The 25139-nt window shown below is 36.2% G+C and overlaps 1 protein-coding gene across 21 annotated transcripts in view; it reads left to right on the top strand.

Annotated features, from left to right (window-relative positions):
* The window catches only part of LOC118262473 (innexin shaking-B), a 112525-nt gene that overhangs the window by 48035 nt on the left and 39351 nt on the right, over positions 1 to 25139 (top strand). For 7 of the 21 annotated variants that reach the window (XM_035573864.2, XM_035573865.2, XM_035573863.2 and 4 more), the window contains exon 1: positions 4259 to 4549. The exons of 2 other annotated variants lie outside the window; for them this stretch is intronic. The gene's annotated coding sequence lies outside the window, so the exon portion shown is untranslated. Of the gene's footprint in view, positions 1 to 4246; positions 4735 to 25139 lie in introns of those variants that run through there. 12 more of the 21 variants (XM_035573860.2, XM_035573854.2, XM_035573856.2 and 9 more) reach the window with 6 other exon arrangements.

The raw sequence follows: 25139 nt of genomic DNA, 5'->3' as shown, positions 1-25139 counted from the left end.
GACGGTATAGGGATGTTCTACAATGAATGTTATTAGAACTAAGAGAAGTATTTAAATACAATAATTCGAAATTACATTTAAAAGTCAAATAATATATGTAAGGTTAACAAGTGAAATGATTATAATGATCTGAATACGTAAAAATGCGGAAGATATTTATAGAGGAGAATAAAAATTTAGACCTATGCTAAAACGAACAACAGAGAAAAATCCATCATTTTTCTTTACAAATTGTAACAAATTCTCTATCAAAGCACATTTTTTTATTTATTACTTTATTTCAGGCTTCACAGGCCCATATCAAATACTATAAACTAATACATTAAAATTTTATAAATACTATACTATAGAACACAGACTTAAGCAAGACAATGTACATATTTTTATTGTGTGTCAAGTAACGAGAGAAGAAGTTAATAATCGCATTAAAAAATCGTCTCTGTTTTGACTTTGAATTAGTTTTCTATGTTCACTCGCTGTCCGCTCATGGCTTGCGCGTGTCTCACAATTTGACACCGTAGTGTCCATCTCTGTACGTTTACTGCTCACCTGTGCAAGTGGGTCGCGCACGACTGGAGACTGCTGCTGGCGACTCTCGCCTCTGATGAAACGGACGCCATTTGCATAATACTTCACACTTGTATTAATTTTATGCAAACAAATCCTGAATTTGTTTATTTATCTTCCGATATTTTTCTTCATTTTTAAATGTGGTTAAGTTTTCTGAACACAATAAACGTCTTAGGCAAGTGAAAAGTTTTTAATACCAGCTAGTATGAGAAACCAATTTCAATGCAAATTGTTTTGTAAATACAAAACAAGAAGATAGAACAGCGTTTCTTAGAAATTCAAAATATAAGTTTCCTTTTTAAATTTTATGGAGGAAATGTTAAAAAGAGAAATATATTCGTGAAATCATAAAAAACTTTATGTTAAACTTAAGATTCAAAATTCATTGACGTGAGAAGTAATATAAAACCGCGCAGGTATTTATTTTGAAAACAAACTCGACATGTTTAGACATCAGGGCCCGCCCGCGGTACATAAATATTCCGTCAATTGATTAAAACAAATAATTACACATTCATTCTTCGATTTTATGCATTATGGACTTATTTTGGAAGTCGGTTAAATTGTGGCTGGAAGCGAACGAGGAAATCGTCTGAACTAAATTATTTAGTCTCATATTTGTATACAATCTGTGAAATGTGATATAATAGGAACTAGTTCTATAGGCTTATAACTGTTCAAATAGTCAACTCTCACTTTCTAGCCTAATGTAGGTAATTTTATAATCTGCATTTTTATAACACAAAATAATTTCAGCTACAAAATAATTTCAGCTCTTTCTGGCCAATCTCTGAAATGGCTGGACCAATTTTGGTGAGACTTTTATAGGCAAGTAGCTAATGTATTAATAATGAGTAGCTTGGGTCACTTTTACGTCATAAAGTCCGTAATTCACACAAGTGAAGCCGCGGGCATTAGCTAGTCTCCAATATAAATGGTGTGTAATACATAACTATTCCTGTAAAAGTGAAAATATTTCAGGCGTTACAGCACATGTCCGCATAGCTCACAGTTACAGTTACAGTTACAACAGTCAGTAACTGAATTCGCATTATTCAGTGACCAACCGTTTGCCATCAAAGTGTCACGGAACTCTGCGTCAGCGCCATCTGTCCGCCAACTTACTAATTACTGCGCTTTTAGCGTAATAGAAAACTGACCGTTTGTGTTTCCTAGTTCTCAGTGTTTGGTTTAATGTGTACGATTGGAAATGGATTGGATATCTAAATTGATAATGCATAAAAGGTACGGTTGTGAAGTACTCTTAAAGATTACTAGAATATAATTTATTTATAAACTACAAAGATATATTTCTTAAACTTTATTAGGTAGCTTTTCGTTGTCGACAGTTACCCTTACTGTCGACAACGAAATTTTGCATATAATTTCTCTAATATTTACATTATCAGCCCGCATGAAAGAGGTATGTAAGATTTGTAGCAATTGGCTTTCCATAGTCTCTGCCATAGGAAACAGGCGTGAGGTTATGCATCAATTAACATTATCAATCACAAAATTCCTAATGCATGAACTACATTATATGGTACCCGAAGTAAATCCAAGTGTGACCTATGAATACCTTTCCCTTTATAAAAATAGTTGTAAACTTCATGTACACTCAATCTAAAAAGTCAAAGCAGGTGAAGTTGGGATTTGCATAAAGTAGAACAAGTAACAACAGCTTACATAGCTGTGCGGACGAGCACAGCTTGAAGTTTCACGCTTAGCACTTGCGAAGTACCGGCACGTGTCGAGTTAGCAAAATTGCAATACTTACCTTAGTTCTAGGAGTCGGACATTTTGTTTATTTTATCACTAGCGAGTCACTGGTTTCACCCGCTACCCTACTCTGTTTAGTTGCAGCGCGGTGTTCTATGGGTAAATGGTATGGCTAAAAGTAACCTTAGGAATAGAATAATATTTAACTTAAAAAATTTAAACTCTTCAGTTTTATTTTACACGACGCTGGACATTTTCATGAACGTTCCCTTAGTATGAGTTTGTTTTACATTTAAGGAGATCGAAACAAGACTGCGTTTGGCGCTCTGATTGGTCAGCTCCAATGCAATCAAGGCGAAAACGGTGTCTCGTTTTCATCTCGTTAAACGTAAAGAAATTCGTATTAAACCGTCAGTACTTGATTATCGAACGAAAGAGAAGTAGTAAAGGTTTTTCAAACTTTTAAATTCTCATTAATAAAGCGTTGTGTACTTGCGGTTTTATTTTAATTACCAAAATCCAATCATCACACATCACAGAGGTAATTAATTCGCACTTCATTTTACATCTCTAGTCATCACAAAACCCAACTTGCGTCAGTTACTAACCACGCGTCCGGCTCAGCAACGTGCTGAAATCATTCAGTACCATCTTGTAATGGCTTCCATTCACATCAAATATATCAAACGGTATCATAACGGAAATAAGTACAAACAAAAGAATTGAATCTGATTTATAGCGCCAATGAAACACCCGTTTGTAACTTCAAACTCAGTTTATGATCATTACACGCTTCAATACATATTTTACATGATATTATTTATTACAGTAAGTCTCGCTTGTCGCTCCAGATAGTCGGTTTACATAATCAATTAATATTCTTATTGGTGGACCATCATTCACTCCCAACTATACCAAACATTCATCATATGTGAATCTGCTCGTTATGTCAAACGTGTCGTCTATCTGTGACCCGCCCGCCTCCCGCTAGTTAGTCAGCATTAATATCATAAAATATTGCTAAAATAAAAACAAGCGTACGACAGTTTGACGCGAACAAATAAACTTCTCAACTCATTTACACGATACCCATAAACATAATAAATTATTACATTAAATTCTAATTTTTTATCAAAAAAAGAAATATGGAGGAACATTTCAACACGTCGAATTTAGTTGTTGTGCGCGCTGAGATGTTTATGTCCGCCCGAACTTCAAAGATTTATACGCGCCCGTGTCAACGCACGCCCAGCCTTTGATTCCTTCGCCGTGTTCTCGACAAATACTAACACGTTCCTCATTACACGGTGTGGCCAACTGTCACGTCTCTTCCGACAACTTCATAAGTCATCATTGAACGTCTCGCTGGCCGTCAGTCCCGCGTGTCACGCACTGACTACTTGCGACACCGGCCGCCGCCTGCACGCCTGCCGCCTGCACGCGTTGACGCAAATGAAAGCTTTCAAAAAACCATCACTAAAATATGAAGCCATTTTGTTTTACGATAATAAATTTAAATGTCGAACTCAATATTTATTGCCGTTTTTATAGTTTTCACTGTAACTAAAGATGTTATTTTAGTAAATAAAATAAAATTTAAAACAGAGCGCGTCGGATGCGCGGCGGTAGCGCGTCAAACCAGTTCTCACGATCATCATAAAACGTAACATATCTCTATTATTGTTGGAGCCCTTCCAATGTGTAACTATTACACCTACTTAGCGGTGCGAGTGATGCACCGCGCTGCGGCCGGAGGCTGCCGGCCGAGGACCGGGGTCCCGCGAGGTGCAGCTAATTACTGGCGGTGCGCCGGTGTGCCGCAACACGTTTCATCAGCTGACCTAATAACTTCAAATATTATGATGTTAATGTAGGCAGTGGCGGGCGCGCTGCACGCGCGTGCCGCACGCCCAACTTAAGTTTATAAATAGAATGCACATCGCCCTGTATGTATTTAACGTAAGGAGCTTTTTCAGCGAGGCGGGCCAGTCGCCGCGAACGTCTGTGCGCGCCGCCCGCGCCTGCCCCGCGCGCCGCCGACACCGGCCAACGCAACTTTTGGAAACGGATCGCGAACTTTTTTTCTATCGAATTTTTCAAGTTTTTCGATGTTAGTGGGTGCGGCGGTGCAGTGCGGGACCCCGAGCCGCCAGTGAGTGCGTGACCGGTGTGCACGCGTGGACTCGCCGCTAATCACCGCGGCGCGTAACCGTGTTTCAAAAATAAAACGTTGCCGATTCGAAACCGGAGCACCCCGAAGGTTAATGACAAAATAAAAAGCATGCATTAAAATTGTGTGTCTGAAGACTGGCGATCGCAACCTGGAGCCGTGCGTTGCGGGCACGCCACGTGAGTCGCGATATATTCTGCCATGACACGGCGGGTATCTTGTGAGACACGGTTCTTTTAAATTTACGTAAACTGTGATTACGTCGGCCGGGCTAGGTACGTACACGTGTCGAGGTGTCGAGCTGTGAGGTACGAGGTGCGGGACAATTAGTGCACTGCTAGTAATTAACTCTCACAATCGCCGCTGTTGCTAGTTTTGCAACTAATCAAGGTGTTCGTTAGTATTTGTTTACATTCCAGTTTCGTAATAACAGCGCGGTGAGAAATTAAAGTATGTACTCGTAATTTTAGTACACATTCTGAAATCTAATGATGAACTAATAAACCAGTTTATGTACCGAAATGAAAACAGAACTTTGACTTCATAAAACTATCTTCAATTAAAAATATGTAAAACATGTTTTTCACTTGAAAACAAAATTGTTTTTAACTTTTGCTTTAAACATACAAACTTCTTTGCATTCATTAAAGTGTATCAATATATATTTGAACTTGTAAACAAATTAATTTAGTTACTAATTGTTTGTTACCTTCTCTTAATATTTTTTTCATTCAAATAAACAAAACTAACAATTTTGCGGCAATTTTGTAATACATTCGAAATTCAAAAAAAAAAAAATTCATGTTAATTTGTATTTTTTTTTAATATTTAACCAGCCAGTACGATTCTGCAAGTTTTAGCAGCTAGAAGTCAATTCTGAACTTTTTTCAATCTAATTCATTGGAACATTGGACGATATGTTCACGAATCACGATGAAACCTCCCGTGTGGTGATTTACGACAACTTGCGAAACGTTCCTCGATAATGCTCATAGTTCATCGTACGAGGCGTTTGGACAATGTTGACCCAATATCGGCGGGAGCGGTCTGCGAGCCGAATTACAATGTACCTCCTAAATTAAACAGTCGCTAATCGAGATCGTGCTTTTTAAATTAATTATACCTACCGATACACAAGCCGTGTGTGTTTCATCGAATAGTCCAAAGGTGCTCGATGATATTTTTATGAAATATCCATGTTTGAGATGTTGTATGGCTTCTTGTGAACACGTAATGTTTGGTGTAGGCTGATATTGGTATTATGTTCCGGGTAGATTGTTTGTTTAGATAGTCTTTATTTAACATAGTCAAATCTTATACAATGATGATGTATCTATGTTAAAACTGAAAAACGTGAAATAAAATGTTAATATACTGAGGAAAAACTATCAAACGAAACTATTTAAAACTACTGAACTATAGTAATGAGCCACAGAAACCACAAAATAAATGAAATATTTCGCAACTCACTAAGAAAACTACAACATTTACAAAAAATCGAACCATTAAATCATCCCCAAGTTATTTAACGAACTGAAATAAATATTTATTGCGTATCGATACTAGGCAGAATGTGCGTTATCTTTGCGTCCACTGCGTTCCCGCGCTTTTCTCTGTCACTCATTAGCGATTAATGGCGGCCGCTTGATGGCTGGCTGGTTTGATGGCCGCCGCACGACGCAGTCGACGACTGACAGCCAATGGCCACAGCACTGTTGACGAGGTTATGGCTGTCGTAACACCAACCAATGATTGTAACAAATGATTTAAATACACACTGCATTTATGACCTCCTATTTATGTAAATTATTTTCCTGGTATAATAAAAGTAGCTATTTCGGTTTTATTTTAAATCAACGTTTTATGTTCTTCCCAAATAATGTTTGCTTGTTTTAAGAATATACTTAGCACATATTTTCATGAGAATAATCTTGGCGTAGTAGATGCGGAATGTATAAAACTTATTTTCTTGTTAACTTCACAATACGCTTTCATAATACACAATTTTTCAAGAGGATAGCTTTTGCATACCATTTCATCTTTTCCTGGATTTATTAACTTCGCCAACGTAATCATATTTTGATTAAAATCATTGATTAGAACATGTTGTTTCTAAATGCAATAAGCTACTTATCATAAAATATTTAACTAGGGTTAATGACCAGCAAGCCTTGAATTTTAATGATCTAAAACTTCTCTTAAAGTTTTGTTCGAAAACTATTTGAAACTAAATATCACACCAGTTTGTATTTCTGATGCAGTTTGTTAATTAAGTTGGTACAAGTTTTAGAACTTTTTGTTTAATTGTAGAGGCTGGTGTCTTTTATACATCAAAAGTCGCTTCTTCAAGAGCCCGTGACAGTTCACTGTTGGACTATAGGCCGTCTTCAGGAAGGTACAGTGTGGCGTAGGTAACGATAAGATCTCCATGTTTTCCTCGGGATTTGCTATTGCACCATAGGGCTTCGGAGCAGGTCTAATTCAGAGGACTTGGTACCCTTATTGGTGCTGAGGGTAGCCACCGGGGTGGTTTTAGTGATGTAAAATTCCTACACTCCCTAGTCTCTCTCTCCAAAAAGCTAAGCGCCATCTGAAGGTTTCGAAGGTTCTTCCCAAATAATGTTTGCTTGTTTTAAGAATATACTTAGCACATATTTTCATGAGAATAATCTTGGCGTAGTAGATGCGGAATGTATAAAACTTATTTTCTTGTTAACTTCACAATACGCTTTCATAATACACAATTTTTCAAGAGGATAGCTTTTGCATACCATTTCATCTTTTCCTGGATTTATTAACTTCGCCAACGTAATCATATTTTGATTAAAATCATTGATTAGAACATGTTGTTTCTAAATGCAATAAGCTACTTATCATAAAATATTTAACTAGGGTTAATGACCAGCAAGCCTTGAATTTTAATGATCTAAAACTTCTCTAAAAGTTTAGTTCGAAAACTATTTGAAACTAAATATGACACCAGTTTGTATCCGATGCAGTCTGCTAATTAAGTTGGTACAAGTTTTCAAACTTTTTGGTTAATTGTAGAGGCTGGTGTCTTTTATACATCAAAAGTCGCTTCTTCAAGAGCCCGTGACAGTTCACTGTTGGACTATAGGCCGTCTTCAGGAAGGTACAGTGTGGCGTAGGTAACGATAAGATCTCCATGTTTTCCTCGGGATTTGCTATTGCACCATAGGGCTCCGGAGCAGGTCTAATTAAGAGGACTCAGTACCCCTTATTGGTACTGAGGGTAGCCACACCGGGGTGGTTTTAGTGAGGTAAAAATCCGACACTCCCTAGTCTCTCTCCCCAAAAGCTAGGCCCTTTGAAGGTTTCCCCCGTTATCAAAAAAATTATAAAAACTGTAACTTCCATGCTTGGCAGGTGGGTTGGAAATCGCAGTTAAAAAGGCTAAGATTTACCAGAAAACGCTGCTTTTCCGTTATATCTGTTAAATAAGTCGCTCAACCTAACTTATAAGGATTAAAAAGATATTGCACCTTATGTCTGTACGTTCCATACCATAAAGTTAAATAATTTCCACTCCATTACTGCGTGAAAATGGACAAATGAAACTACCGTCCCATTAATAACTGCAATGGAAATAAAACTATGACAGCAAACAAAAACGTTAGCATGTAGTAGGAACATTAATCAAAATGCGTTTTCCTTGCATACAGCCTATAAGTACAGCGGCGAATCTGTCAAAATATCTTTAATGGATTTTCGACCTTATAAGTTTGGTGATAAAGTTGAAAATGTATGAAATGCTTTAATTAGTTTGGTGTAGTTTGATATGCTGCTAGTGTGGCTATTTATTTTAACTACGCCACGTGTCACAGATCGCACATTCGGTACTGAGAGTCTCAGGTTCTTAGAAATGTATTTGCGGTGTGTATTAGTGTCAACCTGGTGTTCTCAGGACATCTTGGCAATACTAGTTTAATGCCCGGTTTTCACCCATAACTGCTAAATTTCAAGGAACCCCTAAACTAAGGTAGGTGACATTTAACGTCACTTTTGTTTTTGCTAACCTATAAATGATACCTAATAGGATAGTAAAGGATTAGTTTAAGTGCTACGTCACGCTACTTACCTTTAGGTAAGAGATGGTTTAGGGGTGGTTGGTGAAAACAGTCAAAGTGTATTAGGTGAACCGACAGTTCTAGACAGATTTTCGATCTTATTACAAAACAATAAAGTTGATAATCTATTGAACGTATTACAAATCAGTTTATGTAATATTCTCCAAATGCATTAAAATAATGTAATAAATATTTAATCTTACAAAACCATAGAGTAGCATGTCTATATTATTATTTTTATTCAACACCAATAAACGGTCGAGGTAGTTAAACATGCGCGTGCGCAACGTAACCGTTGTAAACTGCTGTTTTATTGGTTAGTGTTCGTTTGAAAAAAATACAAATGGTGAAGAAAGAAAACTTTGACGTTTATTTAGCGGTGGGAATATACTTTGGGTGGGTGGGCGATGCAGGCGGGCAGACTATGAGTAGGTCGCTAAATTGAGGAGAAAAAGAAAAATATGCATTTCATCTGTGGAACTGACAGTGCGTTGGTTTATACAGTAATGCTTTCTTTTATCTGTGGGATGTTAAAAACGTTTAATCGAATTTAGTTAATAAACGTCTCATCATAACTCGAGATTTAGTTTTGGAGTGTACTTTATTTGCATGACTTTTCTTAAATAAAAGGGTACCATTTTTTAACATGTGGAAATTCTTATGGTTGTCTTACGATGTCCGTCAGAAAGCTGGTTCTGTCGGACTCTTACCGACTAAAACCATGCACTCTATCCCTGACAACAAGAGGATCACTGATTACTCGATGTAACGCACTCACCAGTGACAAATAAAAGGGTACCTGTAATCATATTTAAGATCTGTATCAAAATTTCTGCTCTTTAAACATAATAAGAAATGCACTTTTAGAAAAGTTTTTCTTCAACGTAAATCTAAAATTCAGACAGCATTCAGATTTCTAGCTAAAATGTTAAACTAGGTATTTAATTATTCCTTACCTAAAGTTTTAGTGATGTCCAAAATACTATAAGTTTCAGCTTTAACTCATAAAGGACAGTCAATTAATAATTTGAATGGTAGCATTGAACTTTTTGGACAAATAGTAAGAGTAAGTTTAGGAGTTTCTTGCTCGTTCTTCTCCATAGGAATTTACACTTTGGAACGACCAAATAGCTTCACTAGAGGTGTCTGTCAATACAGACAGACAGACTTTGTTAATATTATTATATTTACTATGATGTTCAAAAGTGACTTCCTGATCTATTTGAAATAAATAATTTTGATTTTGACTTTGAAATATATCGGAAAGTATTCCATCTAAGACCATGATTGTGGAACAATTTTGAAAACCGGTTTAATATTAGATCCAGGAATTGGAGATTGCATTTTTTTTTAATTTCTCTATTTTATTTGTAAGCTACAGTCCATGTACAAAAATCAAAGACTATAAAATAAGAAGTAAGTACAGATCGAAGATGAGTAATGTGTAATGACTCAGAACCGGCATAGCGTAGCAATCTGCCATAGACAATGATACTGTCGTAGCGTTTTATTGTCTCTGGGAAGCGCTCCATCGAACTGTTTTCCACAGACTCGCTAAATATAGAAACTTAGTCTTATATGTACTAGTACAACGGCCCGGCTTTGCTTGTGTTGTAGATTTAAACTTGTAATGGTACAAAGACGGACATAATGCGACGGGCAATATTTCTTGTCAACCCTTTTACAAATGAGTCTGTCATGAGATATTTTAGATAGTGATAATAATATTTATCGAAATTAAATAAAAATATTAATTGATCAATAGATTGATGTAATAGATATATGATACAAATAGGTACAAAGAACAATATATACTAAGTAATGTGTACATGTATCATGTTATTTAATTAAATTTTATCTACATCACAAATTTTGCGTGGTGTATGAAGTCTATGGAGAAAAAAGTAACTTAACTTCTTAGTGGATTTATAACATAATTGGTGAAAATCGAATCGTGTGCGTTTGTTTGTGTATAGGTACTCATTTAGGAATCAAAAGATGAAATATATTTGCTATTTTTACCTTAACTTCTAACCCTATTACCTGTTTCCCAGTCGAGTTAACTAGATTCGATCTCGGTGATAAATTCGTTTCGTTGAAAAACTGCAAGCTGAACTCTAAATCGAAATATAGTCTGATATACAAAATCTATAAAGATATGTTTGGTATTGAATAATTAGAATTTTTATGTTATATTATTATATTTTTTTAACAAGACGCTAAGTTTTCACATTATTTATCGAATGTTAAATGTAAATCTTTACCGTTCGTGTTCATGTGTCGTTCGTCTTAGGAGGCAAGGCAGAAAATGTACAATTATTGGGTACAGGTTAGGAGGCTTTTTCACCAAAGATGTGCCATACGACGTTGCCGTGGATGCATTTGGCTTCCACCAATCATTTTCATTGGTACACATAGCTTAGCACTGGTGGAGACACAGCTTATCAGTGGAAACGGCCATCATCTTCTTCGTAGCATAGCTACATAGCACATCTCTCGTGGAAAAACACCATATTTTCATTTGTCATTTAACAAAAATGTAATCTTATTTGAAACATCAGACCCCACACTGACATAGGTACCTAGTTTTCATTCAGATAACCTAAGTGTTCGCAACTCCGGCGGGGTCGACGGTGCGCCGTCTAAATTGATCGGGAGCCTCTTAAAATATTCTTGTTTCCCATTCACTGGGCCGATTTTTATTTTAGTATCTGAACTTCGAACTATACTTAAAAAGGTATATCATGACCTCTATCGATAGGACTTCTTTTGGAAATGTAATGATTTTATTTTAAAGTTGAAATCAAATCCTTATTACCACATAGCGAAACGTTTATATACCATATTGAACATTAATTAATTTAAAACAAACATATACAACGTTTTTTGCCGTTTAGCTTATACCGTTTACTTACGGCTTTGCCCGCGTAAAGCCTGTACTCTTAAATCCTCTGTACTCTGATTAAAGGTTTTATCTAAAATGGCTTGTTTATCAACCTGTCTTTGTCTACCAGCCTCCATTTTAATTGTTTTCCACCGAACACAGTAACCATCTTGATATAAAGACGGAATTATTTTGTTGACAAAGTAACAGCGTGCCGCCTAATCAGTTATTATCAGGTTTGGGTGACCCTTGAGATAATCTGAGAGGATATCGACCATGGGATCAGTCGACCCGACCCTCTGGATATATGTCAAGACTTTATGCTTTTTTTAAAGGAAGACACTTCGTTTAAAGGTCAGTCAGTCACCTAATTATAGACGTGTTTGACCAAAATTTTAATTTTTACCGTTCTAGTAACTAGAGATAGTTTAGTTACGAAATGTGGTGTTGTTTGCTTAGTTACAGATCGTTTATTTAATTATTCACACTATTCAGCTTTAGTACATACAGAAGTATTAATAATGTATAGTTCTATGTAGCTATCGAAAGTGTAAAACAAGAAAGATATTCATACAAATATCGAAAGAACACAAGGAAAACGATTTAAGCTGTCGGTATAACAAATAACTATCTAAACATGTCGAAAATCATTAAAAATAGCAAGAGACTATAATAGAAACCCCTGTAACTATTCTTTATTAATTGAATGCAAACAAAACCTACGCAATGACGCATTCTCCACGCTTTGACGCTATCTACCGGCACTACGGTATTAACCACCGAGGTACCAGGAGACCATACATCAGGCGAAACTGTTTTCACACCCCATTGCCTTCTTTCTTCGACCACATCAACATAAGGTCGAACAAATTCAGCATTGGAACAGAAACTACCGATAGCACACATTTGTGAACAAATGTTCGCGGCGTGTGTACAGCGGTTGTCAATTCCTGCCGGCCGTTGCAAGCCAAACTCAAAAATAAATGATTAACAAAATGAACACCAGATACGATCCTTGGAACGGATACTTACGTCTATTATAATTATTTACAATCGTAAATCGTATTAGCGAATGATTCCGTTTATTTTTTCAATTCCAGTCAATGATAGAGTGCTGGCGTAGCGGCGTATAGCGTACCGGCGTACCGGCGTATCGGTAACTCAGATTGTATCGGTACACCAGTCTATTTTGGCATGTAGGAAGTTTATTATGTATTTATAAATGAAGTCGGTGTTGGGAAGCGTTTACACTCGCCCCGATATTTGAAATTATTACGCAAATAATTGTTTACAATAAATACTGGATTCGTTTGTTTTTTAGTTAAATCGAGGTCTGTTGCAAGGAGGTCGTGTGTTGATATAGATGGATTATCTGATGCTGCGGCCGTGGCGCTGCACGTCGGCGCAGCTCGTCGATTTAGCTCTTAATTATTGCACACCAGATGTAAATACTAACACTAACGAAATTACGATTGGTTTCTTCGAAAAACTGAACAACATGTTTTCCTTATTTGTTTTGGTGCATCAGAATCTGTTACTGGAGTGTTTATTTTCTGCCAAAATATTGAGAACGTAATGTTGCATTCGTTACACGTATTTAACGTAAAGAAAAGTAAATGTAAAATAAGTAGTTTTCAACCTTGCGTAAGGCTATAAATCACTAATGCAAAAGCGGGCATAGAAATCGTTTGCATAGAGCATGATGGTGCGACTAGTCGGTGCGATTAATCGCGGCGGTATTAACGTCCTGGCACCTCTATTTCGGCGGCTCCTGAGCAAACTTCATAACGTAGCCTGTCGCCGCCGAATATCCCACACTTTTTACTCAAAGATAGATGCACTCGGATTTTTCCAACTATTTCTAGATTTATCTAAGTCTAATGGTCTATGTGTGGTTCTGCTTGAAATGTTGTAGGAGTGAATTAGCAGTTTTAAATACATCAATTGCACGTAACATCTTCGACATTCCCATTTTCCTAGTAAATAAACTATTTGAAATTGAGTAAAATGCTCACAGACTATTATACTACGTTATACATTTATGTCCTTGTAACTTGAAGAAGTAAGAATTTTGTTGTGCTGACCCCTTACCAGGCTCCACAATTATGTGTTCTTTTCCATTCTCCACTCAGACGTCAATCTTTGAGAGCCAAAAAGTAGATGTTGCATTCTAGATCACACCTCTACTCTGCAAATGCAGACTACCTGGCGGATTTATCGGAGGTCCGGCTTTTGGTGGTTTTTAATCAGTAAGAGTCTGACACTCAGAGTAATCATTGGATGATTTTGCCCCCTTAAAAAACCCTGCGAAATCCGGATAACTTGGTGGTAGGATTTAGGATTGAGAATAAAGTGTGACGGTACGTTATAATAACTATGTAGACATTATGATATATGTACAAATATATATGTATTTTGTATATATTATATTCTATATTAGTGATAGGCCGCGCCTCGCCGTCTGGCTAGTCTTGTCGTTATCTTTTTAACATCAACTGTACACAGATACGCGGATATTTCAGTCAGCCTATTTATAGTTACTAGCTAATATGCTGTAGCTATAGTATAGGTCGTATGTAAAAATACATCTGATGTACTACTAGAGAAAGTCCATTCTCTATTGCGGGTATATGTATTTTGCGTTGGACAATTAGTTAGTATGTTTTGATCAATATTCAGTCAGTATACTTTTATTATTTTCTGATCATAAAACTGTATGCCTAAGGTTTTTTTTAAACGCTGCCCCACACTAGGATTATCTCCTTTGTTGTGATGTCCAGACCCGAAACAACAATTTGTGGTGGATCGAACCCACAGCAGCCGGTTGGCCATCGCGATAACCGTACATTAAAAAAAAATGTGGGCGATTATGCCTTGAAGCTGCTGCAAAATAAACATGAAATAAAACTCTTAATAAAAACAATGCACTACTTATTTAACCGTATTCTGTCAGAAACGTCAAAATTTTTGACATTTCATCCGGACGGGACATGTTTCCGTTCCAAGAAATGTAACGGAGAAAGTCTCATAGAAATCACTTCAGCAGTTTTTGAGTGATGCGTTGACATACGGATAAACAGACAAACTATGTTGTTTTTGGCGCCCAAACTTTGACTAATATTTAAATGTTTCATCAGTTATTCAGATGTGAGTAGTTTGTTATAGTCTAATATTCGATTCGTCTTCATTTTTTAGAAACAGAGATATATTAGTTTCGAGTCCATGTTGATTAATATTAATTATTTGTGTAAGTAAACTTTCTGAAGACGATTTAAACCTCTTACGTCAATACTTTTTGCAAGTATTAATGGTTGATTAAAAAGTATAACTTCTGAGAACGAAATTCCTGGATCAAAATAACGTAAGTACCTACCTATTACGATAATATTAACTCAATTCGGTTTAGTTTTATAAAAATGTTTAAATTAAATAATTAGGAAGCAAATTAAACTTAAGATTGTTGTGAAAAGATATATCAATGCAAAACAATAATAAAGCAACAATGACACCACACCTAAAACATAGTTTCCATTTTTAAAACATTCCATAGACATAAAATAACTACAGACAAACAAGTGCCAGTAAACCTAAAAATCGGAGTGTAACCTCCTTTCTCCATTCGATATAGTCCCTTACACTGCTATTGTTAGCTGGACCACACAGCAACACCTGACTGACAAGCTCCATGCTTCTATTCTGATCTAGTTTACAATTACACGGAGATTAAGGCGGGAAGTAATTGCACTGCCTCGTTGGTCGAGTGGTCGCATGCGTGACGGTTTCGGGTTTGATTCCCGGTTCGGGCAAAGTATTACTGGGCATTTTTTGGTTTTTCTAAATTCTCAGAAATAGCACGGAGTTCGGAAATGTCCGGTATATGACAATAGACTCATCCCTTATTACACGGGACTTTAACAAAATGGTGAAAAGTACTCCACATTGTACAGTGGCATTAAATGCCGTAATGTGAAGTCTGAACCGAAATCTGATACCTAAACGACTATTAATGTTTATACCCAATCCCTTAGTAGTCAAAACCTTTAAAAACAAACGAAACTACTTATCATAGCTATAACATTGATCTCCCGACTTCAATCCCATATCCTTTACGAACAAACAAAGATTTATGATACATACTTAAAGCTCGAATAAACTTATGAATAGAAAATAAATGCATTCAACACGAAATAAATGTTTAAAACTGTCATCTTTGACAGTTATGATATAGCATAGAGAATATAGACGATTCCATTTTGACGTTCAGACATATTGCATTGACTTTCGATAGACGGCTGTAGAATATTGTCTCTGTTCTGTGCAGTTTGCGGCCAGTATTTATATCCGCCATCAAATACGATCCATATAGCGCTTTAGCTCTTGAATATGTGCTTTAGAATAATGGAATATTTAGATATAGCAGAGTTTGGCCTCTTTGAGTAAAGCCAGTGCTTTATTGGAAAATTATTGATAAAAGTCAAAGTGAAAATAAAATGTTAAGTGTGCGAGAGTCGTGACTGGAGTGATACCACGACCTCACAGAAAACTGACGTGAAACAACGCTTGCGTTGTACTTCGTTGTGTGAGTGAGATTACCGGAGGCCCAATTACCACCCTTGTCAATCTTCCTATTCAAAGATTCCCCAACAACCCTTAAATTCCTCCAAAAGGTCGGCAACGTTCTTGTAATGCCTCTGGTGCTTCAAGTGTCCCTGAGCGGCGGCGATTGCTTACCATCAGGTGTGCCGTATGCTCGTTTTCGGCGTTTTCTTAAAAAAACTCGGCTAAATACTTATGCTTTTCTATCAAACGCATAGCACTTACTTTTTAACTGATTGAAATTTCTTGATCCAAATTAAAGTGTGGCCTATTTTAAAGGAACTACCTAAATAACGATGTGTTTCGTTCCCTTATATTATCATCCAGTATCTCCGCTCATTCCTCGAATAGTTTCCATTCGAGATTCGTATACAAAATCCCTTTTCACTCAAAGCACATCTTCTGGCCCCTTTTGAACGATGCTTATCGCTCACTCATTCATTCGTTCAACATGACATCTTTTGTATCACCACAAAACTGTCAAACGTATTTTTTCTCACTTCGAACTGGCCGTAAATATGTTTCGCCTTCCATTTTTGAAACACCGTGTTGCTACCAACAAAAATAAAATACCCCTTTTTAAGTGTCAAAGTATTTATAAGTGTTTAAAATCGTGGGCTGAATGGAGATAGATTTAACTGTATTCTCGCGGCACATTAACTTTTATTAATCTTGTCACACACACAAGTTTGGCATTCATGTTTTTTAAATGGCCTCCATTTGTTTAGTGTTTAGTAGTTGGAAGTGAGCTGTTTTATTTGTCAGGATATATAGCTATCATTTTTCAAACAGTTTTGAAGAGTTATTCAGTGATATCGAGAGTTAATTTTGTAGAAAAGAGGTTAATATTTCTTTGTCTATTCTACAATGCTAGACGATTTTATTTTCAAAGATAATATTTGCTATTTTATGAGAATAACTTACTGTAATTGTTCTTACCATACATCGGTAGAACACTTAAAGTAATTTCAACTTAAGTTATTAAAGTTGGCCGGAGCAGCTTATTGTCTAAGCGCTTCAAAACTTATATTTATTTGCCACATGATGTTGCATAAAATGTAGGTTCTAAAATAGCAGGCTATTTCAGACCTAGTTTCATTGAACTTTCTTTGTGTTGCTCTAAAATTATATTGTGGATTGAACGTTCGTTCCCAGGACCATTAAAGTGTTTTTAGAGTTTTACTTCGAAGAATTAAACGGTTTATAGTTGATTGCAATCAACAACCTCCTTATAGCACAATGACAATCTACGAACTTACTAAACTTTACTAAGCGTGTTAAAAATTACAATAATTTCCAAATGTTTACATACGCACAACAACTAAACCGTACATATGTTGAACAAAAACATTAATTCCCCACAGCTATCTCGCGAATAAGTATATCTATCACTAAATACTATTTTTAAATGTAGCAACACCCATTTTTACGCGCCATACTTGCTAACGCGCGAAGAATAGCCCCCGTAGAATAAATAAATGTAAATATAGGTAACAGCGGCATAGTAATTACCCTGCCAGGTTAACGTTGGTGCTAGCGAGATGTTTATTTGTCTAAAAGAATTATTTCTGGTACGAACTTGGCATTCGTTGTGTGGTGGGAATTAAATGGCGGGAATTAACGAATTCAGGTTAGGTGTGGCAGGCAGGTAACGATTGGGGTTCAGTTCTGCTGTGAAAGAGTCATAGTTAATCTGAATAAGAAACACTAAACTATCGTTAAAACTATAGAAAGACAGTTCCGTAAACTCCTTTCATACGTAATGTGTAGGAATAGAACTCTTTCAATAAACATTAAAAATAAATATATAAAATAACTGAGGAACTCTCAAACTCACTACCCTTTCGATACAAAGACGCATGATACTTTATTATAGATAATTTGAAAACAAATGCTATTTTCGAATTTATATTTGAAAAAAAAGAACACCATAAATAAACTATTACCAGCCTGCCACCAAGCAGTTCCGAAATCGAATATAACCTCTTTAGCACACAAACTTATATCCACCTGGCATAAGTTCGCGAAAAACTGGCATAAAGTTTCCATTATTCAATTTCCCGGTTCGTACACGGGCCGTTTGTGCCGGCACATCGTTTTGGCTCATTGTCGCATGTTTCGCCGCCACTTGTTTTATTTTTCATGTGCCGTGCCGTACTGCCGGCCCCGCGCCGTACTGTGCTGCACCGAATAAAGTTTTACAATCGATACATTTGCCTGACATCGTTTTACTATTATAGAGAAACTGCCTATTTAGAATACCGAATGTTTAAAGTAAGAACTTTTGCAATGTTTGTACCAAGGCCTAACGTCGGCCCTCCGTGTTGAATCCTTACTGTACTATTGTGAACACCTCTTAATACGTGTTCGATGAATAAAAAGCATGATCATATGCAAATCTTATATAGAGCCAAAATAGTTTGACTGGCAACAGTACCCACAGAGCGGAGTTTAAAAGTACATCAATAAACATTGGGAATCATTACGCCATGCCCGTGCGCAGCTCCTGAACGTTTCCACCGCAAGTAATAGTACTCAGAAATCATTACTCTCCACAATATTCAGATTACCTCGTCATCACTGAGTTTTATATAAAGATATTGTATATTTGTTCTTTAGTCTTCAAATAAATAAATGCTGCGATACATCATCCCAATTTAGACTTTACAGGCAGCTTTATAGTTCGTTTTCTTTAGAACATAAATAAAAAAATCGCTTGTATCGCTCTTATTGAGTTGGTGAAATATTTTTTTCATATACATAACTCTTGTAACGTTTCAATTTATCGAGTTTTATGCAACATAGTAATAATATGAGCCCCTAGCGTGGCTTGATACTAGTCGAGTTCCTCATCAAACAGCTACATTGGTAAGCTTTTAAACATAATTAAAAATTAGCGTAGTAATAGTAGAAAAAATGTCTTTAAAAAATGGAATGTGACCTGGCTTGTGACGTCATAATTTGTATCTATGTTGCCAGCTATCTAAATACGTCCCATTATTGTGGGAATAAACAGAAAGCATTTCCCAATTGGAGTATTAGACATCTTTCCATTTAAAACATTATAATGTGTTAAAATATTCGTCGGTTGCGTAGAAATCGCATTAATCGTAGCCGTGGGGAGTATATGGGTCAGTTTACATTGGAAATGATGAATTCTTTTACAATGGAACGCGATGCTTTACGACTTGTTATAATTTATTTAAACGTGTAAACATAGGCGTACCTCAACGAGGGATATTTCTATTAGTAATAGTCATCGGTCGCTGACTGTATGTAGTAAAACTATTATACTCTTGTGGTACAGTCAGCGACCGATGAGTACCTAAGATGATTTTAATATCTTAATCATATTTTTACGTGCTGCTTACCTATAATTAACGCCCGAATACTCAAACGCTACTTAATTTTAAGTTGTACTTAAATATCGTGCTATGTCTGTCATTTTATACGGAATTAGTAATGACAGTACTACATTTGTGAGCGTCTTAAAATTGAGTAGCGTTTGAGTATTCGTCATAATAATCATAGTAGATAAATATGAGTTCAAAAGTCTTATGAATGTCCTTTCATACTATGGAAGATTTTCAAATTTTCTGCAGTTTCTATGTAGTACTGTATCACTTTTCATCATTATATGCTAAGTGTACAAAATCGAGGTGAGTCGTATCGTACTGTGTCCATCTCAAATATTATTTGTTTTTGATAACATGAAGAGACACAGGCGGCGCGGCCATTATGCGTGGTGTCAATGACCGGAGAATCACTTAAATGATGTCATTAGTACCCAATTTTTGTGCAAATATTTTTTTTTTATATGGCTCTGGGGATAATTTAACGCTATTAAATACCTTACGGCCTACGTACGACTGCCAAATTTGAGATAAGTTAGGTATTTGGTGATGAAATCGAAAACATACCAAACAACACACGCAACGCGTCAGGTTTAGGATTTGATTCTTAAACATAGCTTCGACTTTTGTGCTAAATCCACAAATTATTGAAAAACCTAAAAGAACTCAATAAAACTTAAATTTAATAAAACACTTATTAATTAACCGACCCGGGGTTAAGTCCAAGACCTCTTGCTTTTCGGGGTTTTCATCCAATTTCTTCTCCTGCCTTGGGCGAGGCGAGAGGGAACATCAAACTCTTACTGACTAAAAACTACCCCGTTCCTACTCCTGCTTTTTGAGCCGGAGCCCTGGTAAACCCGCTAGGTAGTCCGCAGCTCCCACCAAACTAGCGACTACTCGCTAAACGAGGCAGCCAAGCGGCTCAAAAAACACTTAATTTATAATGAAGATAAATTAATTATTGGTTTTTCTACTTAGTTAGCGTTTAATTATATGTTATTATGTTTGTGTATCTTCTATTCTACCTGTGTTAGTAAACTAGCTGTACAATAGAATACAAGATTATCGCAAGTAGTAAGAATGTCGATGAGCGTTGTAAGACGAGGAGCTTATAATTTTTTAAGTCCCCCTTAATAGAGGGCGCGACAGTCGGCCAACCCACCTGAATAATGTAATCCTATCATCCCAGTAGCACGCTCGCGAGTGTTGCCAATGTTTTATAGCTTATTTTTTTGGTATTGCAACACTGTTTATCTGCATTGGCGTTTGTGGGTATTGGTGTTTTAGTGGCTGATAGATAGGATTGTGATTATTTATTTTATTTATCGATTGGCATTGCAGATTTTTATTTGTAAATTATTGTGTTTTTTTTTTATCTCAAATCATATTTTTGCATTCAATGTCGAGTGGACATGTATAAATTGGCAAGACCTTGGTATTTCGGCAGAATATGTGGATATTGTAAGTTCTGCCGAGATTTTTTGCAATCTCTAAAACAAGAATACAGAAAAAATGCAAAGAGACTACTGAAAAATTGTAAAGATGTTGCAGTTGAAAGGCCACCAGAATCTTACAAAATAGTAGATTAGAAGTGCTTTGAAAAAGAAAAAGAAGAAACCACAGTAGTCCAGTTTACTTATTAGTTTTGAAAGAATAAACGAATGTGGTTTGTCTAATATTACAAGTTAGTAAACCCAAACAATAACAAAGGTGAACTCATCAATACACCAATAATACTTAACCTACTTCAGATAAAACAAAAACTTACAAACAACACGCTGTTTTGGTTACTTTTACAACTGATTCTAATGTAAATTTTTATTTTACCTGAGCTACCCGATATTGTCAATTTTCCTCAAAGTATTTTCAATCATATTACAAAAAGGTATAGTTGATAATGTGTTAAAAAGTTGTCCTTTTTGAGTAACTTTTTTGTTGAGCGGTTACTAATTGAAAAAGTAAATTGTACTATTTCTCAACAAAAACTCCACTATATGTAGTCGTTATGTTGGAAGTTTTACATAAGTTAAATATGTTTGAAGACTAGACTCTTGTTATAAAGAGAAGCAATGATTACTTGAGAAAAATGTTCTTTGTTTACCTTTAAAGGTATTATCATACCTTTTAAAGAAACAAAGACAACAAAAACAGGTAGATATACCACATATTTTAATTTGATGATGATTATTGCGTGTTCTTTTCAGAGCATTGAAGCTTAACACATATGCATACAAAACTAATATGTTTGTTTAAAGATTTAAACTAAAGAAACAACTGGCAAAATGGGCCTATTATGCAGCCTATCCATCATAACATACTAACTTGTAAACCTTCCATACATTTTCAACCTTAACACTTTGTAATAAAGCTTGATAAATCTGAAAAAGAAAATTCAAAAGATTAGGGTACTAAATTTGCAAGTTACTGCTTCATCAGAGCATTTTGTCGCTAGCGTGGGCAGATGAAAGGATAGATAATTGCTATCTACGAGACGTATTTCTCATGGAATGGTCGACACAAACTATTGTAGGCTGAGCCTGGACATTCATGTATCCGGGCGTCATGAAACCACAGAGGTTCGTCAAGATTTATACCTCATTACAAAACTTTCATAAAATCATTGAGTTTAGAATCATTGACGCAAATCCCCAGAGGAAGAAACATTTTAATTTGATTATGTGTGTGTGTGAGAGATGTGTGTGTGTGTGAAAAAACGTACGATTTTATTCATTCAATGTTTTCTGTGTTCAAACTATTCAGTTTCGTTTTCTTAAAGTTTTAAAAGCTTGTCGTTTGAGTCACAAACTTTGTTTATTGGTTGCTATCGAACTATGTCGGTTTGTGTTCTAGCTTTTAAATCTCCTTTAAAACAGTTTAGGCAATTTTTCAATTATTCGCTATTCAGAGAGTGTATAGAAACTTGTACTCTTATTTTATTCTACTCTAGTTTTATATTCGTATAACTTCTAGAATAAAATAATTGTTTTACACATTATTTAGATTAGAAACTTAGTTAATTTTTTTCTGTATAGCTCCTATTTATCACATAAAATTGTAATATTTCTTTTCATCTAAACATCTACATAAAGCCACAGCCACAGATGAACCTAGTCCAATCTATTTTCCTTTAACAGAATTTCAACTTTACCCTTTTGGTATAAGGTCAAAAATGTATTCCAGAGAGACAGGAGTACTACCTCTATATACCGAGCACCTGATTTCTCCACAACAATGTACCTACAAAACATTACACTATGTCTGGTTCGTGGCTTAAAAACGCGGGTATTAACCCACTTGTGAGCTAATTCGAGCTGCGCACACGCAACCACGGGCGATCCCGAGCGTCAAATACATTTGATTGATGATATTTGACAACTCTGCTCATATTGCTACTGATACGAACAATACGTGTTTAAAAATTAGGTCTTTTCTGGTGTATTTGTTGGTTTTACATATGTGTTGGTACATTAGTGGCCGTGGGTAGTGGTTTATTCACAATGAGTTCGTGTTCAAAGGTTTTTGTAGCTTTTCGTCAGATATTGTTAAGTAGTATTCGGACTATTATGACATGTTAATAGCTGGTTGTTTTTGCAAATTGCTTTTGATAGAGTTCAGCTTTGCGTTTTAGGATCGCGATAGGAATTTGTCCTCTTTATTTTTCTTGTGAAATCTTCATTGCGAATCTATAATGATCTTTTACCTACAACTGATGCTCTGTTGTTTTGTTTATGTGTGTGTGTCCTCCTATTATTAGTAGCTACAGTTTATTTAGAGTGTCGACATATATTAATTAATTAATCTGTCTTTAGCTATCACCGTCTTGTTGGCAGCTAATGGACTGTGACTATCAATGAGCGTGTCATTATAAATTGGGATTTTACAAGACTGCATTCATACTACGGTGACAATAAAATTTATCTCATTATATTTATTTTATCTATGTTCACTTAAAAATGTTATTAATGTACTTGGAGATATATTTTAATGATTGCTTAAACTATTCCTTGGTAACGATTTTGTTGCGAAAACATTGCTAAGGACTGAGTTAAGTTAATCTTCTTTTAAAGTCAGAATTAATAGTTTATATATGACACTATGTTTATTTCCCCAAACACCTATTGTCAAAATCACGCTCACAGTTGAAAAACCTTCTTTAACATCTACCCAAGAAGATTTATTTTGCAAATTCCTGTGTAACTATTACAGTAACCCATAGCTCGTTCAGAAGCCCACCGTTCTATTCACGGTAAACTGGAGTATGTGTTCCTTATGCGAGTACAACATAAATATTAGTTCCTCAAGTTATTTGTGTATTGGGGCAATGATAATAACATGGCCGGCGTCGAGTGAGCTGCTTTATTGCCCGCATCTCTATTTAAATGTACCTTCACGTTGGATTGGGTTTAGAGGCAGGTAGAAGTATATAATACTTTTTAGGTAATAGACTGAGCTTGTTTTAAGAAAATATCTAACCCTCCCAGTTTATAGCAAACCCTTATGTACTCTTATGTAAAGGAGGTTCACTGACTGTCACTTGACTTTTTTATGTTATAAGCCGCTAAACGTCTTGAAACTTGATAGCCTTTTGCCACCGCCCATGGACACCCGAAACACCAGGGGCGTTACATGTGCGTTGCCGGCGGTTCGGGGGTTACGAGATTAAGGGTTGTTGGGGAAATGGGGATTTGGAAGAGACAGAGAACCCCTTCTCTGTCTCTTCCAAATCTCCATTTCCCCAGGATAATTGGTCCTCCAGTAACCTCAGTCAAACAACGAAAAACAATGCAAATTGTTTCACGTCGGTTTTCTTTGAGACCGTGGTATCACTCTGGTCGAGCCGCCCCATTCGTGCCGAAGCATCTCGTACACTTTACAAATTAGTAACAAATAATATATTCCGGATTAAAATTTTGTTATTAAATAATCGAATACCACTGATTTTATTTGCAGGAAATGGTCTATTTATGTTATTTGTATAACTATTCTTTTACTCACTATCTGTATTTCCTATTAAATCATACCCGATATCTAAACAGAACACAAACCCAAATGAGATCTGTTCTGATTTCCCATCGAGCCGAGTATTTACACAGCTAAAGTAATTCATAAGCATCGCGTACTAATACGTGTTTATGGGGAGTTCAGCTACATTTCAGTTTTATAGGTGTTATGAGCGTGATATAAACTAAAACGTAGGCTCCGTCTGTTTGACGTCACCGCCCAGTATTTGCGAGCACTTACACACGCTGTGACGTCACAAGCCAGCATTTCTCGATTCGTTTGAATCCGTGGAGCGTGCATTGTATCAGTCGATCGCTGATCGATTGGCCGCCAGTTGGCATCGGATCACAGGCCGTATCTATACCAGTGTTGCCAGATATTAACGGATTTCTGACGGATACGTCAGTTCAAATCCCTGGGATTGGAGAGCGTTGAACTTTTGCTGTTAGCCCAGTTGTTGAAACTGCGCTGTTGTTGATGTTGTGCTGCGGTTGAGTGGAGTTAAATTGGACTGTAATAGTACAGTATTACAAGCCTATTGCGAAATCAGCGAAAGATCTTGTATTCTGACTTAATAATCCTCGCACAAAAAACTACTTCAAACTGAATATACCGACACACAGTTAGAAATAAACACGACCTGCTTAATATCGTAATCAAAAACCAATAGATGTTTATAGTAATATGTAATACGAAATGATGTACCATAACAGCTTGGCTGAGCTCGTAAACGCACTTCAAACGGTCAGCCTGAA

The sequence above is a fragment of the Spodoptera frugiperda genome, chromosome 12 (assembly GCF_023101765.2).
Source record: "Spodoptera frugiperda isolate SF20-4 chromosome 12, AGI-APGP_CSIRO_Sfru_2.0, whole genome shotgun sequence".
Lineage (NCBI taxonomy): Eukaryota > Metazoa > Arthropoda > Insecta > Lepidoptera > Noctuidae > Spodoptera > Spodoptera frugiperda.
Note: the sequence above shows the minus strand (reverse complement) of the source record. Positions and strands in the feature narration are given on the sequence as shown.